At 39.9% G+C, this 16,729-nt stretch overlaps 1 long non-coding RNA gene across 1 annotated transcript; it reads left to right on the top strand.

The window, feature by feature from the left end:
- The first annotated feature begins 194 nt into the window (after positions 1-194).
- On the top strand, positions 195-2,288 carry LOC148213168 (uncharacterized). The gene is made up of 3 exons (XR_015791975.1): positions 195-774; positions 856-900; positions 2,001-2,288. It is a non-coding gene; the product is annotated as an uncharacterized LOC148213168 (long non-coding RNA).
- The last annotated feature ends 14,441 nt before the right edge of the window (positions 2,289-16,729 follow it).

Genomic DNA, 16,729 nt, shown 5'->3' with positions numbered 1-16,729 from the left:
CGAATCAGCAGATTTTCATTTAAATTTAATTTTTTTTAAATTAAACTTTAATTAAAATCTGTACATATCGGGTTCCGCGGGATTGGTTCTATAAGTAGGGGTGGGTTTCTTTTCTCTTGGGCTTGGTCATGTTGGGCCTTTATTGGGTTGGTTTGGTTTTAAAACAAAGGAAGAGAGGAAAAAAAAAAGAGAAAACAAAATAAAAAATAGGACTTCATCTTCTTTTTCTCCTTCTCCCTTGTTGCCCTAGCCGCCACCCCCTTCCCCTTCAATTTTTCGGCGTCTTCTCCGGTGACGACAATAAGCAGCACGAGCGGTGGTCGGTATCCTCCGACGGCAGCAAACTGCGGCGCGATTCCGGCGTGGGTACACGGTCTGCGGCGGCGGCTCACTATCCGAACGACGACGTCTTCTCCACTAGCGGCGGTGGCAGAGTTTCCCGGCGTTCCAGCATCTCCATGGCGACGGCATCCCAACGGCGTGTAGCAGCAACTCTACGGCGGCGCTGCGACGAACTCCAACAGACCCGTAGCGTTCTCCCTTCCGGTGCGGTGGCGTGACCTCCAGCAGCAGCGGCGACTTAGTTCCGGTGTCCCACGGCGTCGCTCCCTCCTACACGACCACATCGGCGGTGCGCACGGCAGGTGGAGCAGACCCACAATTTTTCAGCGACGTTTGACGCTTACCCATCGTTGTTGAAGCCCGATTGAGGCTACCTACACCTTGGCGAGGTAGATCTAGGCGACCCACACCTATACGAAGTCGGTTTTGGTGGTAATGAGTCATTTGAACCCTCTTAGAATTGATTTCGAAGGCTGAATAGTATACATAACTTGCTGTATTTTTATGTTTTAGTGTCTAGGTGTGAGATAGACGCAAAACTTAAGGACGCGGTTGTGGGTAAGTAGACAAGGGGCGTGTGCGTGCGTTAATGTGTGTTAGATGGTTTCTAATGTGCTGGTTTTGTGGTGTTTAATATTGATTTTGATACACTAGTGTGCTAGGTAACTCTCGTTTGTGTTAATTTGTATACTTGGAGTAGTGTTGAATGTTTGTCGGTGATAATGGTGTAATTTCTGTTTTGCTAAACTGCTGAAAATTGTTGTGGGGATGTTTGTTGTCTGAATATGCATGAATTGTTCGGCGTGTTTCGTGTGTTTTATTATATCTAGCAATGCTTATTGAATATTGATGTTGGATATTAAGTGTTTTGGGTGAACTGTGTTGGGCTCTAAATGTTTAAAAATTTGCTTGGTTTTGGTTTGTTGTGACAAAACTCATTGTGGAGCTGTTGATAAGAAATGTTATATTGTGAAAACATGATTGGTTTATTATTTCATTATTAGAATGTTTTTTATGTTGTGGAAGCATGCTGAATTGTGTTTGTGAGTTAAAAGATGCATGGGTCATGGCTTAAGAAAGCATATAGTAAGACTCTGGTGAGAGTTGGATTCTTGGGGAAAGTGAATGGGTGAGTGTCAGGGCCTCGGGTATAAATGGTCGGGGGTTGATACGATACTAATTGAGTATCGAGGCCTCGGGTAAAAATGGTCGAGGGTCGATGCGAGGAGTCTTGTGGAAGGAAAAATATTGGGACCTTTGGTAAAAATGGTCATGGGCCGATAGGTGGTGAAGTCATCGGGGCCTTGGGTAAAAATGGTCGAGGACCGATGCAGTAGTGTCGGGGCTCTGGGTAAAATGGTCAGGGGCCGACTCTACTCGAAGGGGTTAGCTGTGGAAGGCTAAGATAGCTGAGATAAGCGTAGAGGTGCTTGAGATGTTAGGGAGACTCCAGGGTGGTAAGTAAATTGTTCATGGTTGTGGTTGTCGCCGAATCTTACTGAATTTGTCTATGTTTGATGGTATAATGTGATGAAGAGCATGACTATGAATGTTTCATGATTTTGTGTGAGCATGATGTTAGTGTGTTGTGGTGAGGGCTACTTACGGAGTATATTTTATATACTCACCCCCCCCCCCCTCTGCAATTATTGTTTCAGGTGAAGGATTCGTTGGCAACCATGGTGATAAGACAGAGGAGACATGACGAGCGAGGACCATAGGCTACGTAGTTCTTTTCACTTAGCTTAGGTTTACACGGTTAAGACTTTATTAGTTGGGTCATTAAACTACTTGTTCTTATTTAAATAATTGGGAGGTTCCCACTCGTTGTCCACTGTATTTCGGGATAGGTGTTTATTTTGGTTTTCTTCCATGCATTGATTTTGCCTAGTTGAAATAATGAGGTTGCCTCATGGGGTTGTCCACGAATGATATTTGATTGATATGCTATAGAGTTGATTCATCGGTAAATTGATGAGAGTTAAAGCTTTATGTTATATGATTATTTCACACGGCGTTGTCATCTCGTGTTTGGAGTTAAGTTTAGACAGGTGAGTAGTTAACGTGACCTATAAGTGTGTGGAAAGTTCTGGGGCGTTACACATTTAATATTTTCCTTCTTACAAAAATATAAGTCGATATTATAATAAATAAATTTCACCTCACGTAACATTAATTATATACTAGTATTTTTGAAAAAAAAAATATTCAAGTTGAAAATAAAATTTATATTTTATATAAATTATCTTTTTAAAAAAATCTTATATTATTATATATTCTACAAAATAACATACAAAAAATAATATATACAAAATGAATATAAAAGAACAAAATATTAAATTAATATAAACAAATATATTATATAAACGTAAATTATATTAAATTAATTTATACATTATATGAATATTCATAAATGCATTTTTGGATCATTATATAAATTTGGAACATTCCCAAGAATAAATTCTGCAAAACAAACGTGGTTATCCAAATATTCCCGAACATCCTTATAAATTTTCATACAAAACAAATGTGGCCTTCTGAAGATGCTGGACATTTAAAATTCTGGACATCTAAAGGTGTCTGTCATCTACCTTTTCAAAAAACAAACGGCCCCTTAAACCTTTGTGCTTTCATTAGAATAACAATTTATGCAATGCTGCAAGCTTAAACTTCAAACTAGAATTTGGAATCTAAATACGGCTTTTGGTGCCCTTAACATTGTCCCTTGTGACTTGGCTACGCCATCTGCTTGACATGAGTTGTTTCCTACACGTTGTGTTCTCCTACTCACATGCTTCAAGAAAAATTACCTAAGAGGTCATCCAACCTAAGACTAATCTAGGCTAAGCTCCAAGATAAACACACTCAATTTTGGAATTCATATGATTGAGCCACCGAAAAAGAAGGTGCATCTTGTTGGTATAAGTAATTACTATCAATTTTTTAAGTTTTTCTTAACCATGCTTGCATGTTCTTAAGATCTATCTCATTCGAATGTGGCATTAATTCATTCACGTACCTCCTCTCACTTAGCACGTAACGATTTAGTCCCTATACTTTACAACTTGTAATAATTTACCCTTTAACTTTATTATGTAATACTTTAGTATTGTTGTGTAATGTTGTATAATGATTTAGTTTCTACCATGACAAAGTTTGTTAAGAGTGAATGAAGTTTCTTGTATATGTAGATTGACAAACTTGTAACACCCTGTAATTTAATATTATAATATAAAATAATGAAATATGTTTTGATCTTATTCATTTGAATAATTCTTTAAACTCGGCCATAAGAATCATTAATTAATTTAGTAATTTTTAATAATAAATAATTAGTGTAATGTCTTAAGCCAAAGATTGAACCAAGATTGGGAATATGGATTCGATACCTGCTGGAGGTTGTTCGTATATACGAACACGAGTCCAGATTGCTCAAAGAAAAGCACGCTTAACTTTGGAGTTCTTATGACTAGGCCACTGTAAAAAGGAAGGTGCATCTTGTTAGTCTCGGTAGTTAGTATCAATTCTTTAAGCTTTTCTTAATCATGCTTATATGATCTTAGGATCCCTCTCATTTAGATATGCTGTCGGTTAAGCCCAAAATTTGGAATAATCGAGATTCGGCACTTGTTGGCCCCAGCATTCCTCTACATCTTCTACAACCTATATGTGCCACTGGCTTGACCTCAACTAATTATAAGAGTGAAGATCGTCCCTACAGATGAACATGAGTCCTTTTAGTATACTGTGTCTCCACTTACATGCTTCCTAGGAAACTCTCCTAGAAGGTTATCCAATCTAATATTGCTCCAAGTGAAGTACGCTTAAGTTTGGATTTCTTATCATTGAGCCAAATCGAAAAGAAATGTGTACCTTGTTAGTGTAGATAGTTAAAATCAATTATTTTAAGTCTGTCTTAAGTAGGATCTCAAGTAGGAGTATTCGTTTGTTTTGTTGAGTTTGGTTTATGGCTAGTTTAGGGCCAACCCTTGTCCTTCAGGTTGTAGATTCCTCTAACTCAAACTAACCGTTACTAAATTAGCCAATTCGTAAAAACTTAGTTTGGTTCCGCTGGTTTTTTATCTTGCCATGAGATAAAAAGAAAAAACGAAACATATACTTACTTTAAATCACATTAAGCACCTTCTTAACCTCCATGAATTAAAAGAAGACATATAAAATCAAATAAAAAATTATATTCATTCATCTCTGTTTGGGGAAGGGAATACCCTGGACACGTGGAGGACCCCCATTGGTGCTCCAAGATGGCTCATGAGCCATCCCAGCTCGGATAGCCGAGACGGCTGCCACCAACACCGAAGAAAGCTAAGTATGAGGGCCGAGGTGAACCTGGCCCAGGTCCGACCTACCGGGGAGCTCGGTAGAGGCCGATGTGAGCAACTGTCTGCGGCGTGATTATCGGGCGTAACCGTCGGTCCCGAGATCACCGGGTGTAACCGACGGTCCTGAGATTACCGGGTGTAACCGTCGCGAGATTAGCGGGACTACCACCCATAAGTAGAGGACCTCACCCCACGATCAGGTACGATGATTTCTGGCTTCGAACAAGACTTGGAATCCGACCTATACTGACTTGATCGTCGGAGTGCTCACCTTTTTGTGCAGGTCCGCCCAAGTGGTCAGGTCGGTCCGGAGGCCGGGTTCGAGCTACAACCAGGAACACACTGTTGTGCAAATCTTTGCACAAACAATCTCAACAATAAAACATTAATTAGATCTCATGACCACAAGAACACAAAGTCTCCAAAATCCGCACACAAAACATAAATATGATACCACAAGAACTTAGTCTCCAAAATCCACACTCTTCATACATAACATCACACAAGAACATAGTGTCCAAAATCCAAAAAATATAGTCCTAAAAAAAAGTATAAAGTCTCCAAAAGATCACGTTGAACAACATATTCTTGTATGCTCATTGATGATCTTGTATTATAGGTATGAAAATCATTTGAGATATTATCAAATATTTGTAAATATTTAATCATTAACTACTTACCACAATTGGTGTGAATGTATGTAAACTTAGCATTGTCCCTTAAATCCTAAAAGAGATTGCAAAAAGTAATCATGCAAAAACTACAACAGTTTAAATACAATATAAAATAAAAACATCATAAGTAACATTACTTAACAAAATGTGATCACAAGTTTCAAATTCTTCATGTTTTAGAGGATGATATAACAAGATTGACTTCACTCAATCTTATGTGAAGACTCTACCATCTTAGGATTTAAAAAGCTCATAAAAGAGTTAAGTATATATATTTTACCCCTCGTACTAAATATTGATTCAAAAGCGACCATTGACACTGGAACAAGTAAGACATCTTGTGCAACTTGTAATAGGAATGTGTAGTTATAAGCGTTTAATTTCTACGAATTCAAAAAAACAAAACTATCGTTAAGATGATCCTCAGGCTTTTGACAAATATCGATCCACATCATTTCTCATTTCATTCGAAATTTTCTCTTCTCTTCTCCTTTTATATTCTAAATGTAAATCTATTTCCATGTCATCACAATCATCATTAATTTCAACTCTATGATTAATATAACATGACTGTTTAGAGTCCTGGCACTTGAAGCACTTTCCTGGTAAAAATCATACAACTGCAACAAACTAATTTTCACCTTATTAGTCCTTGTTCTATAAACTTTATCCTCATAGATACTTTGTGAAACAAAAGGATACACAATCTGGATTTATATCTTGGATCATGCACAACAACTAGAAACAATGCTTTGTTCATCTTGTCAAGTGATTCAAATTTTATTCACGTATTAGAAGCCATGGTATACAATCTATAATTTGAATTTAGGCTCCAACCTATTAAACGTCATTGAGTCCCACAAAATTCATGGAAGAATGTATTAGAGGTTACAAATGTCGAACCAGTAACCTTCAATGTAAAGTCATAAAACAGGGACCATTACTAAGCCTACCTAAAATTTTCACATAAACAAGAGAATTTTCTTCACAACAATTCTAAGCAATAAAACTACCACGCTTCTCCTGCGCTACTCTGATTTTCAACACTCACGAGAGCTTGAACAATTAGAACAACAACACTAAAGTTTTAAGAGAAACTCAAATCCTATACAGATAAACCATTTAATACCGATTTCACATTAACCAAACCCTTCAAGGAAACCTTTACTAACTATAAACCATCCACTAAATGAATTTTAACATCTCGAATGGCAATGAAGCAAAAACAAATTCAAGTACGAACAACTTAAACAAATGTATTCATAAATATCCTAAGTAGATTACAATCTCGTAGTTCAAAAGGCTAACAAAGTTAATGCTCTAAAAGAATAATGAATCGGCACCTTTACAACATCCTTTAGACAATAAAACTAAACAAAACCAACCACTACCAACTCAACTACAAGATTAAATGGCCACAACTATCCTAACTAAAAGAAATTAATTGCACGCAGCATAGCTCATGGTCTTTCCGATCAAGCCTCCTCCTCGCCATCACCATCCCAAGAGCTAGCTCGATACCTGCAAACTGGAGAGGAAAAAGGGATGAGTACAACTACAGTACTCAGTAAGCAGCCCTTATTCGAAGGGTCACGCTCAAACAGCATGCTTATCAAGGTAACAACGTGTAATGCTTATTAAAGAATCAACATATCATGCTTATCACAACTCTCAAGCTTTGAATAAATAGAAACATATCACAAGAAGCAGTTCATGCAAATGTTTAACTGTACATGTACCGTTCATGTCAAACTCATCCTTACACATTAACTACCAACCTCTAGTCTCCCTAACATCTCAAGTACCTCTACGCTTATCACAACTATCCTAACCTTCCACAGTTAACTCATTTGAGTAGAGTCGGTCTCTGACCATTTATACCCAGAGCCCCGACACTGCTCCATCGGGCCTCGACCATTTATACCCGAGGCCCCGATGACTTCACCATCTATTGGACCTTGACCATTTATACCCAAGGCCCCAATAGTGTTCCTTTCAAAAGATTCCTCGCAACGACCCTCGACCATTTATACCCGAGGCCTCGACAGTCATCCTTATCCAATATTGGTGTATCGACCCTCGATCGTTTTTACCCGAGGCCTCGATACCCAATTAGTGACGTATCAGCCCCCGACCATTTATACCCGAGGCCCTGACACTCACCCATTCACTTTCTCCAAGAATCCAACTCTTACCAGAGTCTTACTATATACTTTCTTAAGCCACTACCCCTGCATCTTTCAACTCACAAATACAATCCAGCATGCTTCCACAACATAGACAACTTTCTAATAATGAGATAATAACCCAATCATGCTTAATATCCAACATCATTATTCAACAAGCATTACTAAGTATAATAACCCACAAAACCCGCCGAACAATTCATGCATATCCAGGCAACAAACATTACCGCAACAATACTCAACAGTTTAGCAAAGCAGAAATCTCACCATTTTCATCGACAAACATCCAACACTACTCGAGGTATTTCGACCAACACCACGAGAATTATTTAGCACAATGACGTAACAAATTAGCATTAGACGCCACAAAACCAGCACATTAGAGTCCATTTAGCATACATTAACGCACACACTCGCCCCTTGTCTACTTACTTTGTTATGTCCCAAAGCTCTCACAAGAGTCCTACTTGCTACTACGTCATGCCTCATGCATCAACAATCTCATAACAGTCCAATATGCGATACACCAAAATGATCATATGCAAATTCCAATCAATCTAAAATAGTCCAACATGATCCAACAGCTCCAACTGGCATCGTTCGCAGCAAGGCACAACCAACAACTTAACCAAAATATAATTGATAAGTACCCAGCATACATCAGACACAACCGATTTCTCATAAATATTCAATATGCTTTCGAAACAACAGATTATAGTACCGGTATACAAATTTCATCACGAAAACCAATTAGAACATAACAACAATTCAATTATGGTCATCCAAAATTACCTGGCTACAATTGATTCACACAACCACATAATTTTCCCAAGATATATCAACAGTTTTATCAACAATGACGTTTACTAAATGATAACAACGACAAGCAACATGCAAATATCACACATGGGCACACGAGCAAACAACCATATCATATCAGCACACGACAACCAATCCCTCCAGTAAGAACTACTTACAATCATTAGCCAATATTCATAAGACACAATGAATTTACATGTTAATAAATAATCAACACACTGAAAGCACCACACTATTCATACATATTCAATCAGCAAACTTCCCCCAAGTAAGAACTACTTACAATCAGGAGCCCTAACATGCTACTAGGCTCGCCCAAGGATTCCATTGAAATCCCTTGGGTTAGGAGTGGGTCAATGCCGAGGAGGTTCGGGCTCCCAATCCGAGTTCGAATGGTCTCGGACTTGCTGGTTCGATGCCGAAAAGCTATTGGTAACGTTGATTCGGGTCCAAATAGGAGTGGGTCACTGCCGAACGTCCTAAGAACACTACTGTATTGTAAATTCCCGTTGGAACGTCACTGGTCGCTCGTGGGTAACTTCTGTTCGTCGAGTACTATCGCGGTTCGTGAGCCACCACCACCTAATGCTGCCGACCCCAAGCCTCAGCTGCTGCAAGACGCGCCGCCGCACTGTTTTTGCTACAGATCACATCGGAGAACTGGCCGCGCGCAATGCTGAGCCATCGGAGAATGCCCAAATCGTCGCTGCCACTGGATCGGGTCGTGGGTACTCCGTTATGCAGTTGTGGCTGCTGCAGAACTTGTCGCGCCACCACTACTTTCGGGAAATCGCGTCGCCGCCGAGGGTGCGTCGCTGCAAACGCCTATTGTTCGTGGGTCTGCTCATTGGATGGAGAAGTGCCGCCGAATAATGGGTGGCTATTGAGAGAGGGGCGGCTGGGTTGAAGAAGGAGAAGAAATCGGGGGGGGGGGGGGCTGGCAAGGGGAAAAAGAAAACAAGATGTTGTTAGTTTTTTTTTTTTTTTTTTTTTAAAGGAGGCCCAACTAAAACCACAATGGTCCAACCAATAAGCCCAAAAATTACACTCTAGAAATCAAAAATGAAATCCAAGAGGAAAAATTAAATTTCCAAAAGTTTAATTAAGTTTTAATTAAAATCTCTTTTCAAAATTTTAGGACTTAATTATCTATATAAAAACGAAAATAACTTGATTCGAAATTATTCAAAATTAAAACTCCAAAATAAGAAGTTCCAATAATTTCACTTAACGAGGAAAAAGAAGAAATCCAAAGGCAAAATTTTAAATCACAAAATAAACGAGTCAGAGAACGCGGGGCGTTACATTTTCAGCCAAGCTCTGGTTGGCTGATACTTGGTCAACTAAGATCTGGTTGGCCGAGACCAAGCCTGCATTCCATGGTAAAACAGAACAAGAGAAGAGCTACACAAATTAGATGTGGCAGCAAAGTGAGATTGGTTCGATCGATACTAGGTTGACTGAGATCGGGTCGGCTGAGATTTGGTTAGCCAATCTATTGTCGGCTGAGATTTTATTTGTCAGGCTTATTGGTCTTGTTTCAGTTGTCTATTTGAACCTTTTTGGATTTGCTTTGATCAACTTGATCTCTTGCTAGTTTATAGCATCCTAGCATCCTTTGAACTCTTGCTCCGTCGGAATAAGTTTTTAATCAAGTCTCTTTGGGTCCACGAACTTGTTGAGTTACATTTAGTTTCACATGCCTTGGGTTTTAACTGGTTGGACCTGTTTTCTTGCCTTTTTCAGCACCTTTGGGTCTTTATACCGTTCGTTTACTAACTTGCTTAACTTGTTCGTCTCCTTTTTGTTTTAACTGGCTAAGCTCATTTAGCTTCTCTTTTTTAGCACCTTTGGATTCCTATATCTTTCGTTTCACTGACTGGCTTGGTTTGTTCACTTGTTTTCAGTTTTAACTAGCCTGACTCCTTCGCTTGCCTGTTTCAGCACCTCTGGGTTTCTATACCCTTTGTTTCATTGATTGGCTTAGCTTGTTTGCCTACTTTTTGTAACACCCACGTTCTTGGGTTAGTTTTATTTTAAGATTTAATTTGTGCCTTTGAATTTCCCCCTTTTTAGTTAAGTGAAATTCTTGGAACTTATTATTTTGGAGTTTTAATTTTGGGTAAATAGGAATCAAGTTTATTATTGTTGGCTTCAGATAAATTAAGTTTTATAAATTTGGAAAAAAATTTTATTCAAATCTTAATTCAAAGTTTTGGAAATTTGATTTTTCTCCCATTTGAATTTCATTTTTCATTTTAAATTTAAGTTAATCTCTTAAATAAATTTCCCAAACCTTTTAAAAATTGGTTTTATTTTTGGAAACCATTTAGGAAAATTCTCTTTATTTTTAGAACCATAAACCATAATTTGTTATATTAATTTGGGTTGTTTTGTTTGGAAAACAGAAGAGAAATAAAGAAAACAAAGAAAATAAAAAAAAGGAAACCCTAAATGTTATTTCTCTTTCGACATTGGGGTTTTTAACCCCACCAATAGTTCAAATTGGATAAATGAACCCCTTTTTAAAAAACCTTGTATCTAACCCCAACTTCCCTTAATTTTAACCTCTCTCCAAACAAAGTTACCATAGTACCCTCATGTTTAAAAAATCAACTCCCTCCAAGTAAAAAAGGGGAAGCAAAATTCATCTCTTTTAACCATAATTTCCACCCCATCTCGGACCTTTCCTGGTCCCAACGAAAATTTCCACCCCATCTCGGATGTGTCCTTGGTCCTAAAACCCTAAACCCCATCCCGGATTGAACGCTATCTTGGACGTTGGACGAGTCATCCACACCATTAGACAATCACTTCCAAGACTTTCTCTTCCATTGTTTCGCACTACGAAGTCATCGATCGCAAGGTTAGTGGTCGGGTCAAGTATAACAAAATTTTTAATTATTTGTTGTTCTAATATCATTATCGGCGGTATCCGAAGCAGCCATGTAGATCTAGGGTCATTTTCATGTTGTGCTTACAGGACTGAGAAATTTGGGGAAAAAATCAATCTCGAATTCTTGACCTAATCACTGACCTCAATCATAGGATGTTTAGGGTAGAAAACGATATTCCTGGCCGACGACTTAGAGTACGTTACTTTAAGGATAGTGTCAGGGTTAAGTGTAGGGAGTTGGAGAAGATTTTTATGGAGGCAGTTTTTTACGACGACGAGGATGCTGTCAAGGTTGGCATAGTTTACTTCATCGAGTTTGCCATGATGGGGAAAGAGAGGAAGCAGTTTATAGATACGACCCTTTTAGGTGTTGTGGATAAGTGGGAGTTGTTCTGCAATCACGACTGGAGTTTGCTGATTTTCGAAAGAACAATTTGGAGCCTGAAGAACGCCCTGAAGGATAAACTATCGGGGTACCAACAGAAGGCGAGAAAGGACCCCACACACCAAGAGACTTATAGTCTCTATGGGTTTTCGTACGCTTTTCAGGTCAGCGAGCTTTAAGTCAACTATAAAATTTAATATATTATTTAAATGCGTTATTTATTTGACTTCACTGGATTCCAGGTATGGGCGTACGAGACGATCTCGACGTTGAGTCTGCGCATAGCTATGAGGCTGAGCGACGACGCCATTCCTCGACTTCTTAGGTGGTCGTGCACTTATTCTCGCAGGTTTATTACTCTGGAGAGAGACGTGTTTGATAGCACGATGGTAAGTAATTATCTTGTGGCCGTACGATTCAAATTTATTTTTTCATTTAGGTCTAATCATAAGTTTTTTCCAGTCCAAGGTTAAGGAATACTTGGTTTCGACCAATACTGAGGCACAACACATGGTCCGTATCATGCGTCCACCGGAAGCCCGCGCTATACCTGATCCGCCTACTGTACCTGTCCCGCCGGCTGTACCTGACCCGCTGCAGATGTGGAAAGGGGTACTCAGGAAAGAAGGGTGAAGGACAAAGGGAAGAATATCGTAGAGGATCCAATAGAAGAGGCAGAGGCATTGGACGATGATGCATTATACGATCCTACATTAGACGATGCTGGGCCCAGTGGAAATGACAGTTAAGCGCTACAGAAAAGGTTGAGACGGAAAAAATTCAAAAATAAGATCAGTAGACAGTTGAAGAGGCTCGATGACCGAGTTGGTGCTATCGAGGCCATACTAACTGGCTTTAGGGTCGCCCTGAAAGGTATCTAGAGATACCTAAAGAAACTGTCAAAGGTACGCATTTTATATGTATATAACATTAATTATGCTTAGTTATTAATTATGATTAGTTTGGTCTTATATAACGCTTATTGGTCCGTACTTTTCGTGCAGGGTAAATTCCCTGATCCGACCAAATATTTTGGACATGGGAGTGGGCCTGATGATGATGATCCATCGGAACAAAGGCCTGATGAGGCCCCAAAGCCAGATGGTGGTCCAAAGAGTATGGACGAGGACCGGAGGCCTGAAGAGGCCCCTAAGACTGACGAGGATCGAACTATGGAGCATGGTCCGAAGAATATAAACGAGAATCCGAAGAATATGGATGAGGATCCGATGATTATAGACGAAGACCAAGGTACGATAACAGATGGGGATAATGCATCAGATGCTTACCCTGATCGTCCTATCGGTTTGTTTAGGTAAGTCCTATTTCTATAACACTAGTATACGTTTGTGCTTCCATATTGTAATATGATTAATATTGGTTGTATATTAGGATGTCACTGTTGGTATGCAAGAGCCGGATGTTGCATCAGATATGCGACCCGTCGGCCGACGCGTTAGGCGTCCCTATAAGGACTAGGCACCGGACGCAATCATTAAGGTAAACTTAATGTCATACATATACATATTGGCAACTGTCATTACGCGAACTCATGTGTGTATTGTGTTTTAGGTTGAACGTTACCTTGACCAAGACGAATATGACCTTCAGCAGGCCCCAACTGGGCGTGGGCTACGCAAGAGTCATTACTCGTGGAAGCTGAAGGATATATGCACACCAACCGGTCAGCATGGGATCACCGTGGATAGCTACGACCAAGTATGTCCCATTCCGCCGTAGTTGGACGATAATTTCCAGAGATGGATGGATGACCCGAAGACGGACGGGAGATTGCGGTCCACTGCAACTGGTTTCCAAAAGAAGGAATGGTATCACAATCTATTGGACCCTAGTGTTGAATTGAAGGACGGAGTAAGTACATGTTACTATATTCGTAGTACTATATTCGTCAATCGTTTGATTACATCAATGTGGATTGGTTAAATGTAACAGGTACTTGATGGTCTCGTCCTGTTTACGGCGAAAAAGTTGGAGAAGTGTCTCCATCTATGTCACAAGAAGTTTGCGATAGGCTACGTACTTCTTTCGGTAATTACTTTTTACTTCTTTTGGTTCGAACTAATAAATGCTATTTTGATCAATTATTTAACTAATGAAATACTTTTTCAACTGCTATATTAGACTCTGTTGAATCGAAGAGACAGTTCATATGCGGCCATGAAGTCGGGTGTATTGTCCACTAGGATCAACTACCCTTGGAGCAAGGAGAATACCATCTTTCGATATGTCTACGGTAGGCAATCAGACCACAACGTGTCCTGGAGTGATGTAGACATCGTGTACACCTCCACGAACGTAGGTGGGAACCACTGGGCGATGCTCGGCATCGACCTTGTAGAGGGCAACATAACCGTATGGGATTCACTCCAAACGGTCACTCCACTTGATGAACTTGAGAAGGAGCTGAAGCCCATGTATACAATCCTACCTACGGTGCTGCATCATGGCGGGATATTTTCAGTTCGACCCAACTTGCCAGTGGTGCTGTGGAGGGTGCGTCGAGTTCGCGTACCACAGCAGAGTAGCGCGACTGATTGTGGGATTTTCTGTGTCCGGTTTTTCGAGTACGATGCCACCAGGTCAAATATGGACACTTTGACCCAATATAATATTGTATATTTTAGGCGTTAGTACGCTGTACAGATGTGGGCGCGTCGTCCAATTTTTTGAATAGTATATGCATTTTCGATACTGTTTCTATGTCATGATTCATTATTGTAGCATAATACATGAAACACATTAAAATACAATCTCCGCATTAATAATAATAATAATAATATAACACATAGGGTTTCCAATGCATGCATGCATGATTGGTTGCTTGAGGTACAAGTTACCTTACAAATTTTTGAAAAAACAAGTTACCAATACATCATACATTCACACTGTGTTAAGGGGTTCATTGCATGTTTTGCGATTGTGTCCTGACGTACCACATCGATCGCACTTACGTGTTTGGTGCACCTCGCATGTGGAAGGAATCCTAACTGTCCGCCTTCTGCCAACTCTAGGAACCATATATGGTGCTTCCACCGGTGTGTCGACAAAATCTGGCGAACTGTTCCATGTTGAGACGTGACCGATTGGAAATATTGGTTCTCCATAAGCCATTATCAAGGAGTTCGTCGTGTATGCCTCGTCACACAGAGTGTATGGGTTTATGTTTCACATAATCGCCCCGGCAATAGCATGAGAGCATGAAATTTTAAAATAATCAAACTCCCGCCAACTACATGTCTTAAAGTTGAAATCAACAATCCCGTCAAGGTTGCCATCGCGTACCTGGACATGAAACTGGTCGATGTTCACTACAACGTGTCTTCTAGCACTGTCCAAGTATACAGCAAACTTATTTTATGCATAGTCGGACAATGTGGTTGATCGGAAAGAGGCAAGCATCTGTAGATCGTAGAACCAAGTCTGTAACAGACCTCTGATGTGGTCCAATAAAGTAGTTACTGGCAACCTACGCACGTGTCTAAAGAGGGCATTTACGGGCTTTGCATTATTACTCGTCATCTGTGTGTACCTCTGTTTGGAAACAACGAGCCCAACGCTCCTTCCCAATGTCATCCAGATACTCCCTCACACCAGGTTACGCACCAAGTTGAGCTCATATTGAGTTGAAATAAGACTGTTGATATGCTTTCACAGCTTTTAGAAATAGTTCCTCGAGTGCCTTCGCATCGACTTTAAATTTTGCTATCAAGGTTGTCTTAATATGTTGTATACAAAAGCAATGAAATGCAATTGGAAATACCTTGTCAATTGCCTTACAAATGGTTTGATGCCTATCGAAAACGAAAACCAAATTGTTCACTTTGCCGAGCGCACCTTTTAATTGAGTCATAAACCATACTCATGATGCTACGGTCTCACCGTCGATAATAGCAAATGCAACTGGGTAAATCTGGTTATTCGCATCCGCACCAGAAGCTGTTAACAATACCCCTCTGAACTTCCCTTTTAGGTTGGCCCCGTCGACAACCAACACTGGTCGAATACAAGCCAGAAACCCTCTAATCAATTGACCCAAAGCCATAAAGACATATTTGAAATATTTTCCATCTTTGAGTTCCAATTCGAAAATAGTACCTGGGTTCATGATTTTTAATGCTTCACCATAAGCTGGTAGTAGGCCGCATGACGATGCTGGATCCCCTCTAATAAGTCGAAGTGTTTTTTCACTGGATCGCCAAGCTTTGTCATAACTTAAATTCACACCATACTCCTTCCTCATGTCTTATATTATATCCTTCTGTCTATACGTGCTGGAGACGTCTGTAAACTTCGCTTGGATAAGATGTCCGACCACCCAAATCTTGGCTTGCCTATGATCCTGTTTCAAAACTCCACCATTGCATATATGGATGGTATAGTATTTTTTTTATCTTGAACAGATTGCAGTCCCTCAGCTTTGTAGCTCGAAGTCTTCAGGTGCAACTAGTATCAACGCCGCGCACTATATATAGTTCCGGTGTCGACTTTTTTACTTTAAACTGAAAATTCAGCCGCATTGCAACTAAATGCATTCTCAAACTCAACTCCTTCTTCGTATCAAATACTTCGCCATCCATAACATCATTTGTTTCAGAAGACTGTACTATGAGTTGCAACTTCACATCATTAGGCTGTCCAGTAAGACCATCACACCCCATTTGTCGGACCGCTGCTTCATCCCTACGAATCTCAGCTTGTATCTGTTCCATATCGGGCTCAGACTCTTCATCATGTGCATCGTCATAGTCATTATTCACAAATTTTGCTTCATAGTCTCCTTCTTACTCTCTCAATGGGTCATATGATTCATCACTTTCATCTTCATCATCATTCCATTATCCCGGCACATTCCAATCACATACCCTGTCATCTCCTAGGTTACATGGAACAACATCTGATTCCAATGGTGTTAAACCCGCTATATCATGACCTAAATGCCCGTAGTAAGGGTGTGGTTGTTGAGAAGAATAGGGGTTTTGATGATGAGGAAGGAAATGAAGGTATCGGATTTGTGGGTCTCTGGAATGGGGGAATACAAGCTGTGGGCATACAAGTGAAGGACA

This window comes from Momordica charantia (assembly GCF_013281855.1).
Source record: "Momordica charantia cultivar OHB3-1 chromosome 1 unlocalized genomic scaffold, Mcharantia_2.0 BLBB01000001.1, whole genome shotgun sequence".
In the NCBI taxonomy this organism is placed as follows: Eukaryota; Viridiplantae; Streptophyta; class Magnoliopsida; order Cucurbitales; family Cucurbitaceae; genus Momordica; species Momordica charantia.
Note: the sequence above shows the minus strand (reverse complement) of the source record. Positions and strands in the feature narration are given on the sequence as shown.